Source organism: Canis aureus, chromosome 12 (genome assembly GCF_053574225.1).
Source record: "Canis aureus isolate CA01 chromosome 12, VMU_Caureus_v.1.0, whole genome shotgun sequence".
Lineage (NCBI taxonomy): Eukaryota > Metazoa > Chordata > Mammalia > Carnivora > Canidae > Canis > Canis aureus.
The window spans coordinates 8,167,557-8,176,901 of NC_135622.1; the positions used below are offsets into that span (position 1 = coordinate 8,167,557).

Consider the following 9,345-nt stretch of genomic DNA (forward strand, 5'->3'; position numbering starts at 1 on the left):
CAGGCTCCCTGCAGGGAGCTGGACATGGGACTCGATCCCAGGTCTCCAGGATCACGCCCTGAACAGAAGACAGATACTCAACCACTGAGCCACCCAGGCATCCCAGTTACAGTCTGTTTTAAACTTTATTTTGTCTAAGTATTGCTAACCCAGGGTTTTGTTTTGTTTGTTTTGCTCCCATTTGCATGGAATATCTTCTGCCATCCCTTTGCTTTTAGTTGGTATGTGCCCTTAGCTCTGAAGTGAATCTCTTGTAGGCAGCACATAGATGGGTCTTTTTAAAATTCATTTAGTCACCCTATAGGTTTTGATTAAGGCATTTACATTTAAAGTAGTTATTGATAGGTATGTATTGTCTTTTTGTTCATTGTTTTATAATTTTATAATTTTTTGTGGTTTTTCTGTTTCTTTATTTATTGTTCTCTTCCCTTGTGATTTGATGGCTTTCTTTAGTGTTATGCTGCCATTTTTTTTCTCTTTCGTGTGTGTGTGTATCTATTATAGGTTTTTGGTTTGTGGTTACCATGAAGTTCACATATGACACCTTATGTATATAGCAGCTTATTTTAAGTTGATGTTTGCTTAAGTTCTCAAATGCATCTAAAGTCACCACATTTTTACTCCCCACTCCTTGTTTATATATATATATATATATATATATATATATATATATATATATAATGACATATTCTACATCTTATTATTTTGTGTATCTCTTGACTAATTGCTATGGATATAACTGATTTTACTACTTTTGTGTCTTAACCTTCATACTAGCTTTATAAGTGATTGATCTATTACTATATGTTTGCTTTTACTGGTGAAATTTTTTTCCCTTCATAATTTTCCTACTTCTAGTCATGGCCTTTTCTTTTCCACTTAAAAAGTCACTTTAATATTTCTTATAGGGTGCTTTCATGGTGATAAGGTCCTTTAACTTTTGTTTGTTTTCAAAAACGCTTTCTCTCTCTTTTAATTCTGAATGATAACCTTACCAGGTACAGTATTCTTGGTTGTAGATTTTTTCCTTTCAACATTTTGAATATATAATGCCACTTTCTTCTAGCTTGCAAAGTTTCTCTTTAAAGATCAGCACATAGTCTTATGGGGTTTCCCTTGTACATAACTGTTTGCTTTTCTCTTGCAACTTTTAAGATTATCTTTTTATTTCTAAGTTTGACATTTTAATTATTATATATCTTGGTGTGGACCTCTTTGGTTTTATCTTGTTCCTGTGCTTCCATGTCTTTCCTGGTCTGTTTCCTTCTCCAGGTTAAGGCAGTTTTCAGCTATTATTTCTTCATATAGGTTTTCTACCCTTTTAGCTCTCTCTTATTCTCTGAAAACTTTATAACATGGATGTTAGCATGTTTGATATTGTCATAGAAATCCCTTAACCTATCTTCATTTTTTAAATTTTGCTGTTAAACTTGGTTGCTTTTTTTTACTCTGTCTTCCCCATCACTGATCCATTCTTTTGCATCTTGTAATCTGTTATTGATTCTTTCTAGCATATTTTTCATTTCAATTATCATATTCTTCAGCTCCGACTAGTCCTTTTTAATATTCTCTGTCATTTTGTTAAAGTTCTCACAGACTTTATCTACTCTTCTCTCAAGTTTGGTGAGCATTTTATGACTATTACTTTGAACTCTTTATCAGGCAGATTGCTTATCTTTACTTCAGTGATCTTTTTCTGTGGTTTTATTTTGTTATTTTGGAATATATTATGTGGAACATATCTGTCTTCTCATTTTATCTGCCTTTCTATGTTTGTTTCTCTGTATTAGGCAGGTCAGTTGTATCTCTTGATCTTGAAAGTAATGGTCTTATGTAGAAGGCCATCCTATGGTGCCCTGTAGTGTAATACTCCTGGTCACCAGAACCAGCTGTCCCCTTGTGGACTGCACATGCTGTCTAGTTATGACTGAGCTATGACTACTACAGGTACACTGGTAGGTGCACCAGCCCTCAACCTAGGTGCCTGCAATGACTTTCTGCAACTGCTGTGGGTGTACTGCTGGCAGGCCTTGCTCCTGAGGTGACTAGTTACTGCAACCAGCTGGTGCATGGGATAGCTAAATCCTCCTTGGGGCAGGATATGCTTTGGAGAGGGCAGTTATTCTGGTCAGAGTTGCCTACTGGGTATGGTGGGGCAATAGTCACTTTGGGAGGATGCTAGTCCTTACCTAACCTGACTTGGTGTGACAGAATGGGAGCTGATTTGGAGGGGCATGTGCCAGGGTAGGTCGGTTGGGTGGGATGAGTCCACAAAGGAACACTGGGGTGGAACAAGTGGTGCTAGTAATTAGGGAATGTCAGAATTGCCTCCTACAATCATCTGGCATCTGGACTGAGAGAGGGCAAGAAAAATGACACCCACCAGTACTTTGGTTCCCAGAGAAATTTCCTGCAGATCTTTGACCCTCTGGCACACATCCTAAAATTGGTCAGTAGATCTCCTTCATGCTTAACCCAGGCACTTTTCAAACTACAGTTCTGTGCTGGGTCTTGGGCTGAGTCATAAAGTGTACTGGCTTTTTAAGGGTGAGGATTCAGTTTCTTATCCTGCTCTCCAGGAGTTAAACTTTACTGATATCCAAACTCTATGGAGACTTGTCTTCCCAGTAGGGTTCCCAGGGCCAGGATTCTCAGCGTGGGGTTTAATCTTCCTGCTCCTCCTACTTGTGATGTCCCTCCTACTCATGGGTCACTGCACTGGGACTTTGGTATCAGATGGTGTCTCTGTCCCTTTTACCCTTCTCAATGTGGCATTTCCTTTATGACTTTAGCTGTGGAAGATCTGTTCCTCCAGTCTTCAGATATTTTCAGAGTGATTTGAAATACATGTAGTTGTTGCTTTGGTGTTTCCATAGGAGGAAGTGAGTTCAGGATCCTCCTTTTAATCATGTAGGTTTCTAGTAGATAACATTAAGTTGGGTCTTGTTTTTTTATTCACTCTGACAATCTCTGTTTTTTAATTGGTTTAGACCGTTTTTGTTTAGGTGTAGTATTGATAGTAGTTGGACTAATATCTACCATATTACAAGAAACAGCAAGTGTTGGCAAGGATGTGGACAGAAGCAAACCATGGTGTGCTGTTGGTGGAACAGTAATCTTGGTGCAGCCACTATGGAAAACAGTATGGAGATCTCTCAAAAAATTAAAAGTAGAACTACCATATGATTCAGCAATTCCACTTCTGGGTATTTATCTGAAAAAAAAAAAGAAGGGATGCCTGGGTGGCTCAGAGGTTTAGTGCCTGTTTTCGGCCCAGAGTGTGACTACAGGGAGTCACGGGATCGGGTCCCGAGTTGGACTCCCTATATGGAGCCTGCTTCTCCCTCTGCCTGTGTCTCTGCCTCTCTCTCTCTCTCTCTCTCTGTCTCTCATGAATAAATAAATAAAATCTTTAAAAATAAAATAATAATAAAGGGAATGAAAACATTATCTTAAAAAGATATATGTGTCCCATGTTCACACAGTTATTTACAATAGTCAATATGTGGAAGCAACTTGAACGTCCACTGATGGATAAAGACATTGTGATACACACACACACACACACACAGTAATATTATTCAGCCACAAAAAGAAGGAAATCTTGCCATTTGTAATACCAGGGATGGACCTCAAAGACATCATCTAAGTGAAATAAGATAGAGAGAGATAAAATATTATACATGGAATCAAAAAACAAAAACAAAACAACTGAGCTCATAGATACAGAGAACAGATTGATGATTGCCAGAGGTGGAGAAATGGGTGAGGAGGTCAACAGGTTAAAAAAAAAAAAGAATTGAAGAATCAAAGCTATAAAATGAAGATCAATAGTACTACAGCATATGGAAAGAAGTAAAGGCTCCTAGGTGGGAACCAGTATGGAGAATTAGTTTAAGGAACTAAACCATGCAAGCATGGTTGAAATGTCAGAGCATGGATAGAGTGGAGTTAGATGAGGTTGCAGAGGTGAGCTGGAGCCAAAGCATGCATAGACTTGAGAGAAATTTATGACAATAACTTTGGTTTTCTCCTAAGAGCAGAGTGAAGCCCAAAAAGGAATTTAGTCATGCAGGGGCATGATGAGAATTGCATTCTTAAAAGATCACTCTGGGAGCTTTATGGAGAAAAGGTTAGATTATATAAGAAGACTCAGAGAAACCCATTAGGAAAGGACTTTGAAATTCTAAAAGAAAGGATGGTAAAACTCACTAAAATCATGGTATGGAGTTAAGAAGATAATGGACTCATGAGAAATAAAAGGGAACATCGCGTTACTCTCTTTGCAGACGACGTTCCAGGCACACATACCATGGTCCATCTGAGTACAGCCACTGTCTAATGTATGATACCCTGAAAGTCCATAAGTAGTTGTTAATAAGTAGAACTTTCTGGTTCAAATTCAGACTCCAAATTCCACGCTATGCTCAGTTGATTTCATAAGAGGCAGGAGAAAAACAGTTTGTGATATGTCACAATATGTAAACTTTGCCTCCTGGAACTGGCAAATGATAGCTATAGGAGGAATGCCAGCAGGCCACAAGTGTAAGGGGAAAAACTTTCTCCCCATAGGCCCTTGTTTAAAAGCCTTCCAAACCTGGAGTCTTAATTAACTTGCCAAAGCAGCCCTTCCTCCTGCCCCATTGAAAGGACTGTTAAATAAATAAATGGGTCAATCAATCAGAATTTTCTATAAACAGTTCTATGAATTGTAAAATGTCCTTAAAAGAATGCATTAACCTTTTAAAATGCAGTACCCATAGCTCAACACGATGACCCATGTAATAATCCTCTAAATGACGATAATAAAAGGAGGATGGTAGGGATTATCTTGTATTAGAAGGATACCAGATAGACAAGAGGGGAAAGAGTAAGAGAACAAATGTTTTATGCATTATGCTTAATATTTGATATCATTTGTTATTGGTCTAAATTGGGTTGCAAACCATAACCTGCAAACTAAGTCCAGCCCATTATCTGCTTTTTGTGAGTGAAGTTTTTTTGGAACACAGCCACAGCCATTTGTTTATGAGCTGTGGCTTCTTTCATGCTACAGTAACAGAGTTAAATAGACACAAACTGTATGACTCACAAAGCCTAAGATATTTACCATGTCTAGTCCAGTGATGAACCCATCAAGGACATTTTCCACATCTGTTAGTGTTTCTTGCATTTCTTTTTTATTCTTTTTTATAATTTACATCTCCTTGCCTAAATAATCTATCTGTTCTTGTGTATTGTCTACTTTGCCCATTAGAGCTCTTAATAATCAGAGTTGTTTTAAATTCCTGGTCTGATAGTTCCAACATCACTGCCATATATGAGTCTTGTTCTGTCTTTTGAATGGTATCTTTTGTCTTTAGTATACCTTGAAAAATTTTTATTTAAAACCAGATATGATGTAATGGGTAAAAGGAACTTTGGTAAATAGGCTGGTAGTGATATAGTGGTAAGGTTTATGTGTGGGGAAGTGTTCTATAGTTCTATGATTATGTCTCAGTCTTTGATGAGCCTGTGTCCCTGGACTGTGTGACATTTACCAGTGTTGCTCAGTCCCCCACCTTCCTCTTTATGTGGGACAGGGTGACTACAGTGGGCTGGAGTTGGGTATTTTGCATGTCCTGGGTCAGTTAGGCTCTGATAAAACCTTAGCAGGTTAGGGTCAGGTAAAATGGTTTCTCTTGAGGTTAGCCTTATTGAGAACAGAATGTTCTGGTGTATTTCAAAAGGGTTACTTTTCCCTCCTTCTGCTGGAAGCTCTAGGGAATTTTTCTCTGATATTCATCGTGAGAACCTGGTAGAGTTCCTAGAGGTAGAACAGAAGTATGGAGATGGGGACCTCCTAATGAGTCGGCCCACATTTTAACTTTCAGACCTGCCTACACAGAGCTTCCAGCATCTCATCAATTACAGTTTAAGTGTTCCAACCCTGATGCTGGTTTTTATAGAAGTTTCTTCTCAGGGAAGTTGTACTTCTGTGTATTTGCCTGTCTCTCCAATTTGGGGGACAGTCATTTTCCCTCTGACCTCACTGTTCTGAAGTATATAGAGGAACTATTGATTTTTCAGTTTGTTCAGGTTTTTACTTTGCTGGGATGGACTGGTGACTTCCAAGCTACTTACAACTTGGATTGGGAATCAGAAGTCCCCCAGATAATTTATTTTCACAGTGAGAATCCAAGTAGATTAGTATTATTATCTAATAGATAAAGTAAAGATGTTTTGAGTCTTGCCAAACATCTTCAGGACAGTGGAGCCAGAGTCTGAGTCCAAGCACCCTGTTCATGGGATGACTCCAAAGCTGATTCTCTTTATCAGAACACAATGCTTATCTATTAGATACACAGTATTCTGTTCAATTGTTGAAAAATTTCCAGTGGAGAAGCTTTCTTTGCTTTCTTTACCCATCCATTCTAATGTAGGGCACTTTTAAGGATCAAGAGGTCCCTTCTGAGATTTAATATGGATCTCTTCAGGTGACAGTAGAAATTCCCCTGTCCAAACTTGTGAGGTAAGGAGAACAGCCTTTTGGCACTATCTTTATAATATCTGCACATTTCCCTTGGAATCTTGGACCTAGCTTTCTAAGTCCAGAAGGAAAAGCAACTTTAAAAATAGCACACATATGTGTATACAGTTATTACCAAGATAGATATGTACAGGACAACCTGCGCTAGATTCTCTTATAAAGTAAGCTAACTCCATTATCTGTAGACCAGACCAGATTTCCTTAATGCCATATGCTATTGTATTTGCTTCATTCTTATCCCAAATCAATCTGAAATGACAGAGTTAAGTCCCTAGCTAGTGATTCAGGGTTGAAGAGATGACCTGGCTATCAGCATCAAGCCCCACTGTATTTGATACCATTAGGGTGACAGGAGTGTGAGGGCTGAGGGATAGGCTGGAGAAGAGCAAAATATGTCTGGGTGAGGTAGTATAGTTCTTTCATGAGTCTTCCCAGAGCCTGCCCACCATTAGAGTCCATGTTCTTGGGGTCCTTGAGTAGCAGAATATTTTTCAGACTTTAATCTCTTCATTTGGCTTAGCTTTTGAATTTTTTTATTTTTAATTTATTTATTTATGATAGTCACAGAGAGAGAGAGAGAGAGAGAGAGGCAGAGACACAGGCAGAGGGAGAAGCAGGCTCCATGCACTGGGAGCCCGATGTGGGATTCGATCCCGGGTCTCCAGGATCGCGCCCTGGGCCAAAGGCAGGCGCCAAACTGCTGTGCCACCCAGGGATCCCTGGCTTAGCTTTTGATACATTATTGAAAAAGCCTACATATATCCAGTAGGGTTATATAATGTGGTTGAAATAAAGATTTCTCTCATTTTCTGGCAAAGGAGTGGTATGGTCTATTTTAATTTGTTTCCAGAGTCCTCAAATCTCTTGTTTCAAAACTCTTTTTTTGCTACTGCTCTTGGAGGTACTTCTTTTGGAGTGTGCTACCCAAAAAGACATTATTTGATGAGCCAGAAGATCCGGTAGCATCATAAGTCCTGAACACAAATATTTTAGGCTTTTGTTTGCTCCTCTGTTCTTTCATGTCTTTGGCACTGGCCCTGTGAACTAAAGTAATAAAGTTTTCCAAGATCAATTGTAGTAATAATTGAGTTAGGCTACACCAGGATCACATCTGCCCTTTATCCATTCTTGATCCTGTGAAACCTCCATCTTTTTCAAGGCACATGTTGCTACTCCAGTCAGTGTGATAAGGGTCATCTCCAGACCCATGATCATGTAGGCCTCCTGCCCCATAGTGCAACTACAACTGCTATATCAGCCAGGCAGTTGCACCTAGATGTGGCACTTCCTTAGTGTGTCCCTAAACTTTCAGCCCAAGCATTCCATCCATGCTACCAAATTAAGACCCTTCCTTGGCTTCAAACTGACCATCAGCACACAAGTGCATGAACCAATTGAACTTTTAACTGAATAAAAAGTTAGAGTCTAACACAAGGATTCCAATCAATTACCCTTTTTCTTTTATCAACCCATTAATGACATCTAAATCAGAGTTCTGAGCCTCTTTTTAAAGACTATGATTCAGTAAAGAATCTACTACTCTTCTAAGTACTCTAACTACACTTGACTTACTTTTTTTTTTATCTGTTGGTCTATCTTGTCATGTTTGATAGACTATGATTTTTATTAAGGAATATTTTATATGGATAGCTCTTCTGTTGAGAGTACAAATTCCTATAGTTATTTCATAGAGATATAAGGGATATGCAAAACATATCATCCACTAACTATTTCATTTATTACTGATTTGCCCTTTATGATCTTTTATTCTGAGAAAAATCAAAGGGATTGGTGATTTGGAAGTCTGGGTGTTCACTTCCCCTGATTCTGTTCAGAGTACAGCCCAGTCCAGATAAGCAGGACTACCTAATCCCGCCATGCTTTATTTTCTAACTATGCAACAGCTAGAGCATTAGGAGTTATGAGCAGGGAGGCTGCTATAGGACCATTCTCTCTTTCAGTGTTTTCCATGCCACCTGATGTTCCCTTGACCAGGCCTTTGGGTGTGTGGGAGAAGCTGGGCAAAAGCGAGACTGTGCTATGGTATGAGTTCCTTCAGAAAAATGTCCAGCCCACGAATGATGTTTGCTGGCTTAGACAGTGACCTATTCAGCTTGGTTCTGTCTAACTTGATGCTTTTCCTCAGGAGCTGCTATCATTCCCCAGATGTAACAGTGGAGTTTGATCCACCTTTATCTTTTTGAATGAATTCATTTAACAAATATTTACTCAAAGGCTTCTGTAGCATTGGGCATGGTTTGGGACTCAGAATGTCATGATGAGCAAGAGTAATCAAAGTCTCTGTGCAGCTACAGATGAGTAATAAACACATGAACAAAGGATAAGTTAATCACAGATTGTGGTGAGTGCTAGGAGGGGAAAGCCAGGGTGGCATGGGTCAAATGGAGCCTGTTTCTAGATAGGGTGGTCAGGGAAATCTCAACTTACTGGGGAGGTGACAGGCTGTGATATAAAGCTCAAGAAAGAGCCAGCCATGAGAAGAGGATGGAGAAGGATATTTTATGTAGAAGGAAGAGCAAGTGTAAAAGTCCAGAGGCAGGAAAGAGTTTTGCTTGTTTTTGCTTGTTTAAGGAATAAGAAGGAGGCAGAATGGTTGGGGCATGGTGAGTGAAGGAAAGAGTAGTGAAGAAATGAGCTGGAAGGTCTGTAAGAACCAGACATGCGGTGCCCAGGGAAGAGCTGGGGATCAGTTTGGATTTCCACTAAATGGAATGGGAAGCCACAGAAAGGCTTTAAACTAATGGGACAGAGGATTTGCTTGTACTTGAAAAATAATCTCTTTGGTTGTTGTATAA

The 9,345-nt window shown here is 39.2% G+C and overlaps 1 long non-coding RNA gene across 6 annotated transcripts in view; it reads left to right on the forward strand.

Annotated features, from left to right (window-relative positions):
• Window positions 1-9,345, forward strand: part of LOC144280521 (uncharacterized) — a 120,941-nt gene that overhangs the window by 18,894 nt on the left and 92,702 nt on the right. The gene's annotated exons all lie outside the window — the stretch shown is intronic.